The sequence below is a fragment of the Pteropus vampyrus genome, unplaced genomic scaffold, assembly GCF_000151845.1.
Source record: "Pteropus vampyrus isolate Shadow unplaced genomic scaffold, Pvam_2.0 Scaffold95, whole genome shotgun sequence".
NCBI lineage: Eukaryota > Metazoa > Chordata > Mammalia > Chiroptera > Pteropodidae > Pteropus > Pteropus vampyrus.
Window position 1 is genome coordinate 841,956 of NW_011888876.1, and position 12,427 is coordinate 854,382.

A 12,427-nucleotide genomic window follows, 5' to 3' on the forward strand; every position below is an offset into this window, starting at 1 on the left:
GTGGCTGGGTGCAGTGATCAGGGGAGTGGGTTGGGGGTGACGAGGCCAGGAGGGTCTGGCCAGATCATGCAGGTCAGGGAGGGGGGATGGCGGTCACTGGGAGCTTAAGCAGAGGCATGACGTGCTCTGTTGTCCATTTAAGATCATCATTCAGGCTGCTGCATGGTGTCCTCCAGGAGGGAGATGGTGATGACTCACCTAGACGTGGGGGGAGGATAAAAGAGAGGAAGCAGAGATGGCCCCCAAGTCTCCGTCTGGAGTGACAGCTGAATCCTAGAGCAAACTTCTTGCCTCCTCTACTTCTTCCAGCCAGAGATGCTTCCGAAACTTCAGGCCATGTCCACCCCAAACAAAAAAACAGTGGACCAGCTGGAGAGGCAGGCAAACACTCCCAGCGCCCCCTTTCCTGCTGCCCCACTTGGCGGGGGCGGGGGGAACAAATGTGGCTTCTGGTCCATAACGAGCTACATGACCTTGGGCAGTCACAGTCCTTCTCTGGACTCGGGTTGGTAAAATAATCCGCCCCGCCCTGTCCTCGGTAGCTGAGACCAGGTATAAGAATGTAGAGGAAGCATTTAATCTATTTTAAAGCATTTACAATGGGCAAGAATGTTGCCATCGGCTGCAGATCCCAAGAGGAAACCGCTTCTGCGTCACACCGAGCATTTATTCTCAGGCTTCCCTGGGCCGTGAGGACCCTCCCAGTGCCCAGTGGAACCACATCACATTCTCCTCTTGCTGAAGGGAAACTGAGGCATGGTCGCAACATATTCAGCCTGAAGTCTCACCAAAATCAGGCTGGGGAGTAAACCCCCAAATAACACTCCTGGCAGACACCATCGAGCCCTTGCTGTGTCCAGGTCTGTGCCCAGGGACCTACATGGATTGTCACATTTCATCCCACAAGAGTCCTGCCCTGAAGGCTTTATGGCCATTAGCTCTATTTTACGGGAATGTAGGTGACTGGCAGCTGTTCACGGCCCTCAGGTTAGACACAGAAAGAAGCAGAAAGAAGGTCCACGGCCCCGGATTTAAGGCAAATAGGAAGTCATTCATTCACTTATTCATTCATTCATTCATTCATTCAACTCCCGCAGAGCCTGTCATGTACCAGGCACATTCTAGGCACTGATGAACCAAAGACACAAACGCCCGCCCTTGGGGGGCTTGCATCCTAGTGGGGAGACGACAGCGAACGAGGAAAGCCTGCCGGGTGTTAGACGCCAAGGAGGACGAGCTCACACATCCTCTTACTCCAAGCACCACGTGGTGGGGACAGGACCCGTCAACGCTGTGCACCTGTTGCAACCAGGAGATCAGAGCTGTCTGCATCTACTGCCCCGCCTCCCCTCTTGCCATGACTGTGCGGATTCCCCAGACAGGCGGAGAGACCGAGGCAGCCAGGAACACTAAGGGACTTGTCCAAAATGTGCTGCCAGGCGGGGGGGGGGGGGGGGGGGGGGGGGGGGGGGGGGCAGTAGAAACTGCAGGTGGGCCTCGGAGCTCGCCCACCAGTCCGGGGCGGAGCCTCCTTCCTCTCGGGTGAGCATGTGGTTAAGTAATCTTCTAATGAAAGTCCCACATGATCAGACACCTGGGCTACACTGTGAACGAAATGAATCCCCAGGTTCAACAAGCCCCTGGGTGTTTTCTTTCCTGGGAAGCTGTTGGGAGAGAAACGAGGTCTGTGTGTTCCCGAGACCCCAAGGACCAGGCCCCCAGTCCCTACGTTACTAGAGGCAGGGCTCGGGAAGGGGGCTCAACCAGTCATCACCTGCCCCTAAATCTCAGCCACCTCTGTGAACACTGGACGTCCTTACTTAGGTGCCCCAAATGTATCTTGGCCGAAACTAGATTCCTCACTGTCCTGCCTTCTTGTGCCCCTAGTCAGACAGGTTCCTCCTAACTGACTCTGCCCCTTCCTGGCTGCGGACTCTTCCTGGGCTCCCCCTGCACTTGAACTCATCCCCCTTCTACCCAGCACGCCAGGTCGTGAGCTGGGCACCGGGCAGACCACGTCTCTGGCTCTTGGAAGGAAGTCATTCCCGGGAGAGGAGCAGGCCCACCCAGGGGCTCAGTGGGGCCGAGTTCAGGCTCTGAAGCCTGAGTCAAGTGAAGCCAACCAGCTGTGTGACCTTGGGCAGTCTCCGTCCCACTCTGGTCTCAGGTTTCCTTGTCTCTAAAGTGATCTGTAACTGAGATCAGGTATAAGAATGAAAGAGAAGCATGTTTATGTATTTTCAAGCACTGTATAATATTTAGGAATGTTACCATCACCTTACAAATCCCAGTAGAAAAACGTGCTTCACTGCCACATACACCCCCCACCCCCGACTCTCACCCCCCTCCTCCGACTGACGGCCAGGTATCAGGGGAGACAGGAACCACCCGGAGGCCAGAAAAGCAACTTTTATAGGAACCCCTGTTCTGCCGTTGAGTCTGGGACACACCCCAAGAACAAGAGAACGTGGGTCTTGAAGGTCTCACTCATTGTTTCATTCCTGGCACAGGACCCTGCACACAGGAGGCGCCCAATCAATGCTCCAAATGAACGAGGATGCTCCGCCCCACCGGATGTTCCGCCCCACCGGATGTTCCGCCCCACCTGCTGCTCCTTGCATGGCTGAGGGCGATGCCGGCCAAGGCCTGCAGGGACCGCGGCGGTCAGCGCAAGCTTCTCCTGAGGATGTGGAACCTACCTTACAGGACGAGGCGATGTGATGAGTCAGGGGACAGGAAAGGGCCTTCTGGAAAGGGGCACAGTGCCAGGAAAGGCAGAGGGGCAGGAAGGGACTTGGAGGGTGGAACGCAGTATATGGAAAACCAGTAGGTAGCATCTAGTGAGAATTCCCCATCCTCCCAGCCCCCACCTGCGCTCTGAGATAAATAATATGGTTTTCCCCTATCTTACAGATGGGTAGACTGAGGCAATAAATGGTTAAATTGTTTCCTCAAGGTCTCACAGTCAGGGATCCTAACCCAAGTCAGAGACCAGAGCCCTTGGACGGCATTGCTGGATTTCTCTTAGCAGTGGGTTTTAGAATGTGTATGCACAGGAATGAACTTTACATAAAATAGGGCTTTCTGTAGTTGGAATTAAAACTGCCCTGTCTGGTTTATTCTCCTATTTCTGGGACCTACCGCCCCAGTTCTTGATTTAGAGGCCTCTTTTGCCTAAGGAGCTGGTACAAGCTCAGAAGAACCTGTGGAGAACAGGACAGAAACAAAAGCCCAGGACCCACAGTCTATCAAAAGATCCTTCTCACAGAGAGCTGGGACCCCCAGGGCTACCTCCTCGGGGAAGAGGGTGATCAGAAGGGGACCAGCCCTTCTGAGAAAGCACAGCTGGTTTTAACTGACCCAGGAAATCTTAAGCTTGGATGAAGATGGATCTAGACAGGTAATACATCCAAGCGTGTGGTCGACGCGAACCAAATTCCTGTCTGGAAGAAAGTAATGTCATCCTTGCCTTAAATTATTCCTGTGCTTAATCTTTCACATACTATAACCAATGTACCAAAAAACAAACAAACAAACAACAACAACAACAAAAAAAACTAGGCACACAATGAAATAAGACACTGTGAGGGAAAAAAAAAACCAAACACTAGAAACATAACTGCAAAGTATGTTTCAGATACTGAAATTAGCATCAAACAATTATGCTTACTATGTTTTAAAAGATAAAAAGACATGCATGAAACATCACTGCAGAATATAAAACTATAAAGCGTGACATAGCAAATTGATAGAAGAACCGAACAGCTCTGGAAATGAACATTATGATGATTGCACTTTAAAATGCAAAGACTTTATTTCTTGACCTGTTGGTGGTGGTCCCGTACATGTTTGGTTTTCAATCATTCATTAAAGTGCAGGTTTATTTTTCACTCTTCTGTGACGTTATGTGTCTACAATTTATGTATTTCCTGCATGTGTGATATATTTCAAAATAAGAAAGCATTAAAAAACCTCAGTCGATGTGTTTAACAATGGATTAAATGCAGCCGAAGGAATAATTAGGGCAAAAGAAACACCCAGAATGCATTACAGAGAGACAAAAAGATGGGAAAAGAGAGAGAGTAAGAGACAGAGGATAGAAAAGACCGTTTAATTGGAGTCCTGGGAGAGAGAAAAATGGGCAGAGGCCATGTATAAGAGATGAAGACTGGTAATTTTCCAGGACTGATAAAAGACACTAAAACATAGCTTGACGATACCCAAAGAGTTCCCAGAAAGATAAATAAAAATAATCCACACCTCAGTCCATCACAGTGAAGCTGCAGAAAACCAAAAGTAAGGAGAGGCATACTTCTCGGCAGAGAAGAAAAGCCAAGTTCACTTTCAAGGGAACCCTAGTAAGACTGACAACTGACTTCGTTGCAGCAACGATGGAAGCCGGAAGCCATGGGAAGTACTGCCCATCCGGAGTCTTGTGTGCAACGCAAGGACGTTCCAGCTGCTGGGTGGAGAACGTGTGCAGGGGCCAGACCAGAGGCCGAGAAACCAGCCAGGAGCTGAGATGATGGTGGCCTGGACCAGATCAGTGGCCATGGGGAAGGAGAGGAGCGGACCGGCCTGGGAGAGGCTGAGGAAGCAGAACCAAGACGACTTGGTAGTTGACTGTTTATGATGGACCAGGTGAGGGAGGAGGCAAAGGTGAAGGCCAGGTCTGGCATAAAGGGGCTGCTTGGCCGGAGGGGCCCCAGTGAGATGAGACTGAAGAGAAGCAGCAGTTTGGGGAAGGGGGCGGGCCTAGTTTTGAATGTAGTGGTCAAGAAAATCAAGGCCATTGGTACCCAAAGGAAGAAGAACATCCTGGGTGAGAGAAGGTAGGAAGGGGTCCCAGAGGAAGAGATCACACGATCAGCTTTTCCGGGCGGGCGGCAGGAAGGGGAAGATCTACAAAATGGCAGACCTGCCAAGCACGGCACCCACGGCTCCAGAATGCAGCAAGGGGGACGGGAGACCACGGGGGGAAGCGAGGCCAGGCAGGGAGGCCGAGCGGGCAGGGCGTTCCCTCCCAGAGCCCCAGGAACCAGCAGAGCTGGGCTCATAACAGATGCTCAGTCAACACTGCTACACGAACACAGGAATGACAACCCTCACGTAGCCGGTGAACGTGGCCACGGGAGGCCAGCCTTTCTCCTAGTTCCCCTTCCCCATCCCGGTGCAGAGAGCCACACCTGCTCCCCTTCGGCTTTGATTCCCAAACCAGAATTGCGCCTCCTGTAAACCCCAGTGGGTGTAGCGCCAAGTTGGGAAACTGAGGCAGTCAGAAGCAAAGATTGGTAGAAGTAACCAAGCTCTCAGCCCCTCTTGCTGACTCTCTCTGTCACCCGCCACCCCCGGTCCACAAAGGGCTTCCACAGATGCGTATATATTCACAACTCCCTGTTACAAACAGGAAAGCCGTCGGCTCAGCCTTGCTGGCATCTTCAGGGGTCCCACCTCCAGAGCTAAATGCACAACTATTTAAGGACACAGAGAGCCTCTCCTCCGGGGAGCAGAGAACCCCTAGGGGTCCCAGGAGCCTGTGAAATTGGGGGAACTAGAGCTTCTCTGAGCCCCCCTGCTCCCGCCTGCCTACGGCTGCTCATTTCTGCAGAATCTGTGGGCTGCGTGACTCACCTCCCTCCCTCTCTCCCTTCTTCTCTGAGTAAATGTCAAGTAACATTAGTTATCCCATCTCCCTCAGCAGGCCCCCCCCCCACCATTTTGGCGGTGCTGTTTACCTCGGCTGGATCAATCAGCGTTTGGGGAGAAAATAGAAACCCTTTTAGAGCCAATTAATGAAAATTGGGCAGCAGGAATGTGCCTGCTTAAAATTTCACTACCTGGGCAGAGGAAGGACTCTGCAGAGGCAGGGAGGTGGGCTAGAATCCAGCCTGAGCCATGTTATCAAGCCTCGGACCCCACTAAAATGCAGAAGAGAAACCCCAATTTCTGAGGGGTAAAGAGCTGGGAAGGCCCCCCAAACTGGATCCTGGTCAAACACTGTCTTTGTGGGCAGAGCTGGAAGCAGCCTCTGGGCTGGTTCCTTGGAGGGCGGGCAGGGAAATGATGGAGTTGGGGTGGGAGTCCCACATCAGGTGGGAGCCAGGTAAGTAAAACGAAAGCTGTTGGGGAGACTCGGGGTCCAGCAGCTGCTTAAGCAGCTCGCACACAAGGCTGGGTGGGTCACCAGGCTTCCCCCTGCCACCAGGACCCTAACCCCAAAGAGGTGCCATCTCACTGTGTCCTATGTACCGTGCTGAGCCTGGGTCCCCGCTGGGCATTGGTTTCAGGGCACCCCAGGCTCACACAGGCACGAAAAGTAATAGCAGCCCTTTAAGCATACGCGGTGACCACATAGCTGTTTGGCACAAGTGGGGCCCGAGCACAGAAGGTATGTGATAGGCCCAGCATGTAGCAGGTGCTCAATTAACAGGGCTGGTGAGCATCCATTCATTCACTCCATGCATGGTTCAGGGAACCATCTCATGCCAAGCCAGGGCTCGGCCCCAGGAATGGCACGGTCTCCACCCTCGAGGGCCATAGTCTCCTCGGCAGACAGACAAGTCCACCTGGGGGTGTAGAACCAAGGGACAAGAGTCATGTCAGAGTGGCAGAAGTGAGTGGGGTGCCGTGGGAGAAGAAAGGAGGACGTCCCCTGCGTCCCCGGCGTGAGGGGTCGGAGAGGGCATTCTGGATGCGAGGAAGACGGCCAGAGTGCTTACAGGGTGGACAAGGCAGGAAGGGTCCCAAAACAGAGATGGTAGCAGGTGGGAGAAGCTGGAGGGGATGGGCGGGGTGAGGCTGGGGAGGCCCAGAGCCACGAGCTCTCAGTTCTCAGCAGGCTGTGTCCTTGCCAGCCAGACCCTCACTAGCCTCGGGGCGATGCCTGACTGCTGGCACTGACGGAAGCACCTGGATTAGTGTGGCACAGATGTCCCTCCGACCTGCCAGCAGCAGCTGGGGCTTTTGTGGAAGTTCCAGAGGGGTGCGCACAGGAGGGACCCCAGGTGTGCCCAGGCTCCATGTGGCTCTGCCAGGTCCAGAAAGGCCCAGCAGAGAAGGGAGGCTTCCCTATGCCAGCTGAAGTCCCTGCCAATGTCCTGGCATGGACCAGACGCCACATCTGCAAAGGCCAGCATATCTCGTGCAGCTGGGCAGTCCAGCCTCACTCGGATGGTTCCAGGCAGCCATGACTGAGCACTCCCAGGGCCTCCCCACAAGGCAGGGATATGGGGCAGTGTTCACGCCTCCTCTCACATGCAGCAGGTGGGTGCCTTGGAGATGGGAGAGAGTGTGTCAGTCAGGCAAGGCCAGACTCTGCTGCAGAAACAAGCAGCCCCGGATCTCAGTGGCTCCAGACAACAGGAGTTTGTCTCTCACTAATGCTACATGGCCACTGCTCTGCTCCACGCAGTCACTCAGGGACCCAGTCCAGCAAGGGCTCCCCCATTTTGGAGCTCCCCATCTGGAACAGGTGGGCTTCTGAGTCACCAGAATGGGGGAAGAGACAACAGGGAAGTCAGCACTTCAGCCCAGAGGGGCACATGTCACTTTGTCTCTCGGCCCATTGGCCAGAGATGCCAAGAGACCGGGAGATGTGAGAACACAGATGGAGCTTACACTGAACACAAGCGGCCACTGGCTTATCAGGGTGGAGTTCCAGACCCGGTGGCCTTGGGCACACAGCTTAACTTCTCAGAGTCTCTTCACTGGTAGAATGGGGACAAGGGTGGCCTCTGCATCACTGAGGCAGAGTGGGCGGTTAAGAGGTGGAACCAGCCAAGTGCTCCCCACTGCACTGGCGCTCAAACGGATGTCCCTATGTTGGTGGTTCTTTGTCACCATCTTTGACCGCAGTGATTATTAGCGGGAACTATCAAAACATGTTATTGCGTTTTCTCTTATTTTATAAAAATGAGTTGAACAATGCAAGAGCAGAACCATGAGCAAAAGGAGCGGGGTCGGGAGGAGTTCGCAGGTGTTATGTGGCTGAGGGCAGCATCACGACACCCCCCAAGAGCCATGAACCTTGACCTTCCTTCCGACGTGCTCTGGGTGTCACCCAGGCCACCGGCTGGAAACTGTGGTGAAATGACAAAAACTTGAATGAAGGACACGCTTCCAGGGAAAATCGGCTTCACAGAAGAGGGGCTGTCTGGGGCTGGCCCGACAGGGAGAGCCCTTCGAGAGAAAGGAACCAGCTAACAGACGCCGAAGGGCGGCTCTCCCCCTCCTGTTCCCGAACCCCTTCTTCCCCACCTGCCTCCCATCGTGGAGGCTGAAAAGGCACGTGCTTACGTCCCCGGACCACCTGACAGCCAGAAGGGGCCATGGGACCCACGGTGTAAGGCAAAGCCTGTGGGGAACTTTGAGGAAAGAGGTTGTCCTCCCTAACAGAAGGGGAGAAGCCCAGGAGGGGATCTCCCTTCCCACTTGGGGATGTGGCCCAGTGAAGACACGGAGCTCTGGCAGCCATGTCGTCACCATGAGGGTGATACCTGGGACTGAACAGCCACCTTGTCACCATGAAGGATGAGCCAAGAGAATCACGGAGAGGCAACCCGGGGCCCTGACCCTGACCTTGTGGCTGGATAAGCCCCAGCCCTGGTCTTCTTTGCGGTAAACTTTAAATGGTCTTGTAGTTTCAGCCTCTGGGCTTAGGTTCCTGACCCCTGCAGCTGAAGGCGCTTCTGAGGGATACAAGGTCCCCCAGAAGAAGGAGCTTCGAACGAGCCAACTTTGCCTTTAGAAGCCATCTCAGAAAAGCGAGTAGATTTCTATTTAGGCCAAGAATGTTTTCACCATATTATCTAAAAATCAGAAGTAAGAGTGTTTCTAAGTGACATCCAGGCCAAATGCACCCCGCGGCCCTGGCCGCTTCGGCGGGACCGCACCCTGCCAGCCCCTCGCTCTCCCGCATCTTCTTCTCCCGCGCCCTTCCATGACGTGGGCTTCCTCCAACACACCAGGCTGCGTCCCACCCTCGAGGCTTCATCCACCGGTGCCCTAGTGACCGCCACCCTCTTGTCTTAGCCAGCTCGGCCACCGTAGCAAAACGCCCCATCGGGCTTTAACAGCAGATGTTACTTCTCCTCATCCTGGAGGCTGGGAGTTGGGGTCAGGTGCCAGCATGGCCGGGTTCTGCCAGTGGCCCTCGTCCTGGCTTACGGAAGGCCACCTTCTCTCTGTGTCCTCGTGTGGCCTGTCACCCTCTTATAAGGGCACTAATCCCATTGTGAAGCCCCATCCTCATGCCCTCATCAAGCCCTGATCACCCCCAAAGGCCCACTTTCTCATGCCACCACGTTAGGGTCAGGGCTCCAACATTTGACCTTGTGGGGACACAATTCGGTCCATAGCACCTCCCAAGGCTGCACCTGGTCCACCTGGGCCCCGACCTCTTGTCATCTAGGGTGCAGTCAAATGGTACCTCCTTTCTGAAGCCTCCTTCATACCTGAAAAATCCCTTAGAGAACTTCTGCCCTGTGCCTGGTACTGAGCTTGTGCTGGTATTAGAGTCATTAAGAAGACACGGAAGTCACCGCTAGCAAGGGACAGACAGAAACCCAGCACACATCATTCTGACTAAGGACTTAATTACAACTGTGACAGATGAAGAAACGTAGAAGGCCAAAAAAGCATGTAACAGAGAACCCAGCCGGAGGGGTCAGGAGAGGGCTTCGCCATGGAGGGGACATTGAAACCGAGACCGAGAGGACACACTGACCTTCTCCACTGGCTGAGGTTGGGCAGGTGATCCCACCTCTCTGCTCCTCAGTTTCTCCATCTGTAAAATGAGAGTTCTGGGGGGCCTCCCTCATAGGGTCAGTGTGGGGCTTTAGTGGGGTACATGGGGTGGTCCAGGCCTGCCTCGTGGTAAGTGTTTGCAGACTCCAGCTGCGAACGTTACTCTTCAGACAGAGTGGGGAGTCTGTTGGCCCCGTGTGATGGGCTCAGTGCAGAAATGGCCTTGGCCAGCATGTCCGCGGGCTCAGGGGACCATGGAATGACCCTCAGGAAATCAAAGGCATCTCTCGGGCACTGCTCTCAATGAGACTCCATTCAGAGGGCAGGATGTGGGGAGACAGAGCCCCAGGCCCGGGACAGGCAGACAGTGAAAGGCAAAGCAGAGGCCAAGGCCAGGCCAGCAAGAGGTCGGGGGTCAGAGGGAAGACCCCAAGGCTGGGAAGGAGCAAAGGGTGTTGGGATGGAGAGGCCCAGGCCCTGAAATCAGACAGACCTGGGTGGGCTCCAGCCCCCACTTACAGCTATGGACTGGGGGCAAGTCAGGGTCTCCCGGAGCCTCTAGAGCCTTGTCTGACACATGGGCTGCTCAGGGTGGGACCCGCGTCACCGGGCTCTGGGGAGGGTCCATGAGGTCACACGCGGTGCAAGTCCTCTCATCCCGCTGCTCCAGACACCAGCGGTGCTCACACCTCCCCGACCCTTCCAGTCGGCGACACCAAGGACAGGCGCGAGGCACCCCCCAGGGAGTTCTGGCACCCCGTGGCCACCCTCTGGTCACCACCCCTTCTTTGCTGTCTGCATCTCACCCCCTGGACTACGAGAGGTCAAGAGAAGGCTTGGAAAAAATTCGTTCCTTTTGAGGTTGCCAGATTTAGCAAGTAAAAATAAAGGACGCCTAGTTACGCTTCGACTTCAGATAAACAGGGCATAAACCGTTAGTGCAGATATGTCCCCTCCAATGTTTGGGACATACTTGTACTGGAAAACGTACTTGTCGTTTATCTGAAGCTTAAATTGAACTGGGTGTGCTGTATTCTACATGGCAACCCTAATCCCGGTTCGTCCGTATGCCACGTCCTCCCTTAGGGTCCACGGCTCCCCAGCGCCTTAGGTCAAAGTCGAGCCTGCTGAACGTGGGACGCGAGGCCCGCGTGGTGTGGCGACCACCTCTGAGCCCGTGTCAGCGGGAGGACGTGGTGGAGCCCAGCGGACATGAAAGACAGCACAGGGTCCCTCCATTTATTTCGCAGTGACCCAGCCCAGCTCTTCGCCTGGTCCCACGGGGGAGCTGGGTCCCCTCCCGCTGTGGCCACCCGAGGTTCCCGTCATGAGCTTCATCCTCAGCACTGGCTTCAGCCCGGAAGCCACTCCACGTGGCATTCCGAGCTGAACCCAAAGCCGAACCATTGACTTAGAGTTCCCGAGGGTGTCGCCGGGCAGAGTTGGGCCAGCCTTCACTCTCTCAGCAGAGGGAGGGTGTGCAGAGACACCTTCCAGCATCCAGGACCGATAACGAAGGCCGCAGGCCTCTCTGCCTTCAGGCTGACAGCAGGACAGCTTGGGGGTGACTCGGGGGCACTGCAGGAATGAGGCTCCAAAAGAAGATGCGAGGGCAGCGACAGCGAGCGTTATGGGGTGCTACGTGCTCGGCTCTGTCACCCAATCATTTAGGACTTGCTCCAAGTAGACCTTTCTTCACCGCCACCCCAGAGCCGGCCAGGTTCCCCAAGTGACCGTGTGCTTCTCTGTGCTTCCCTCCCTGGAGCAGATCGGGGTTTTATTTAGTCATGTGGGAAATGCTGTGTTCAAGGTCTGTCTCCCCCATTGCTGGGGGGAGGGGCAGATGGCCTGTCTGTCAGCATCACTGCTCTGGCTCCCTCCTGCTTTCGCAGCCGTACCCCTACTTTGGTGTACCCCACACAGGCCTGGTCACTCCCTGCAGGCCTCCGGGTGGTCAAGCTCAGGCCTGGCTTCTCCCAAACTCCTCCCATCCTGGGAAGGTCACAAGCCCAAGCGGAGGTGGAGGACGACCACGAGGATGACCAGGACGACAGGTCGGGGGAGAGGGCAGAATTCTCCAGATTTTCTCTGGCCTCTGAAGGGCCTCCAGAGAGGCGATTATATAAGGTTTCTTTTTAAATAAAAAGTGTGGAAAGGAAATTTTCACAAATATTAAGAAGTGCCACACCAGGCAAATAACGGAGTGAACTCCCCGCCTGTGGCCAGGGTAGGCCCTGAGTCAAGGAACCCTGGCTCTCCGCGTGGGCAGGGGCTGGACCATTTTGTCACCGCTATGACCCCAGGCCAAGCTTGGGGCCAGGCAAATATTTGCAGGAGAAGGGAGCCGAATGGAGGGAAAATGGTCCAGGATTGGGGGTGACAGGAGGGAGCCCAAGAGAGAAGACAGGAGGGGACTCCTGTTGGGGAGGGGCCTTGGCGGGAGGAGAGGGCTCAGAAATCAGGAAAACTGCTGAGCAAAAGCTATCTTTGAAAAGGCTCCAGATTATTCATCTAAGTCCTCATCTCGCTAAATTTCAGTTCAAGCGGCTGCAAATATTTGAAATGAGTAATTTCTCCTGATGAAGAGGGTCTGATTTTGATTCTGCCTAATTTATTTCGAGATTTAGGGGAGCACCCAGAGGAGAGGGGTTGAGTCTGCCGGCAAGCAGCAACCAGCTGCCCT